Source organism: Colobus angolensis, unplaced genomic scaffold (genome assembly GCF_000951035.1).
Source record: "Colobus angolensis palliatus isolate OR3802 unplaced genomic scaffold, Cang.pa_1.0 Scaffold711, whole genome shotgun sequence".
NCBI classification, from domain to species: Eukaryota; Metazoa; Chordata; class Mammalia; order Primates; family Cercopithecidae; genus Colobus; species Colobus angolensis.
This window is the reverse complement of record NW_012120833.1, coordinates 123,996-125,559: the sequence shown is the minus strand read 5'-3', so window position 1 is coordinate 125,559 and position 1,564 is coordinate 123,996. Positions and strand designations below refer to the sequence as shown.

The 1,564-nt window shown below is 40.5% G+C and overlaps 1 pseudogene; it reads right to left on the bottom strand.

The window, feature by feature from the left end:
• Positions 1-245: 245 nt before the first annotated feature.
• Positions 246-1,257, bottom strand: LOC105501458 (annotated as a pseudogene).
• Positions 1,258-1,564: the final 307 nt, after the last annotated feature.

Genomic DNA, 1,564 nt, shown 5'->3' with positions numbered 1-1,564 from the left:
AGCAAAACCCTTCATTAGTCTCACACAAATTCTTTCTTCTTTTTTTTTTAGAAGCATACTATAATAGTTAATTTAATTATGAGTCCTTGCATAAATCCAAGCATGGGCTTTGATTCTGTGAGCCCAAATACACATACTGAAGAGAACAAAAGAAAATTGTGATCCATGTACATGGACGAAAACTAAAGGCTCAGGGTTAATCTCATTGTAGTTTTAAAATTTCTACAGCCTACACAGCTCAGTAATCACAGATCTTTTAGGTCCTTTTGGATGTCCCACAGGGTATCTGCACTTTTCTTGAGCTGAGCAAACTCATCATCTTTTAGCTTCTAATTGATAATGCTGGTTAATTCCCGAGTATTGAGGATACATGGAAGGCTCTGGAAGACTTCATTCTCAATGCCCTTCATCCCCTTAATCCTCTTCATCATTGTTCATTCTGGGTGAATCCGGGATAGATTTTTCAGCATGGATTCAACAAGATCAGCTACATTTAATCTAGTAGCCCAGTTGGTATCCTGTTGGCTTGTTGACCTCATAGGCACTTTCAACCACCGTCTTATGCAACTTCCTTCCAAGTTTCATGATCATTGTTGGTTCCCATTTCTGGATTCAATTTCTGGAGAGAAACACCTGCCATGTTCACACCACTCCGAACAACAATGCTTGAATTACTATGTTCTCCCAAAATCCATCCACGGCAGCTGCTGAGATGAATGCCAAGTTTTTCAGCCACAAGGTAGCAAAATCTAGCGGAATCCAAATTATACCCACTTCCAATCACAAGGTGCTTGGGTAATCCACTTAGTTTCCAGGTAACGTGTGTAAGAATGACCACTGGGTTAGAAACCACAATTATGATGCAATTAGAACTGTACTTGATGATCTGAGAAACAACAGATTTGAAGGCATTAACATTTCTCTGCACCAGATTGAGACGACTCTCCCCACCTTGCTGATGAACTCCTGCAGTTACCACTACAATCTTATAATTGGCAGTCATAGAATAATCTTTATCTGCCATAATTTTAGGTGTCTGAGGAAATATGCTCCCATCTGCAGATCGATCCATCATGTCTCCTTTCAGTTTATATTTCAAAAAATCCACAAGAGCAAGTTCACCAACCAAAGACTTTCCCAGATGCTGATAGCACACACCACACCCATTTGTCCAACACTCACTACAGCGGTCTTATTGTCTGGGACAGTTGCCTCTTTCACAACTGGTGCAATGAGTTTTTCCTTAAGAGCTGCCATTGTGCACAGGAGATGGCTCTGAAGACTGTTGTAATAGTTATGTGGAGAAGACAATGTTGGCTGCATCAAAATCTTGCTAATCTCATCTCTAGCTGGCATGGCAGCCTGTGGTTGAAGCCATAAACAGAGGCCATGTCTGCATTAACAAAAACAAAATCCATCCTAGTACCTAGGACTAAATGCTCACTAAGCTTGAAACTTAGAGTATTGCCACAACTGGAGATTTTATGATCTGTGTTGATGTTTATACAAAGAAAAAAGGCAGATACTCCAGGAGAAGCCAAGGATGGTACAAAAGACCAGGAGC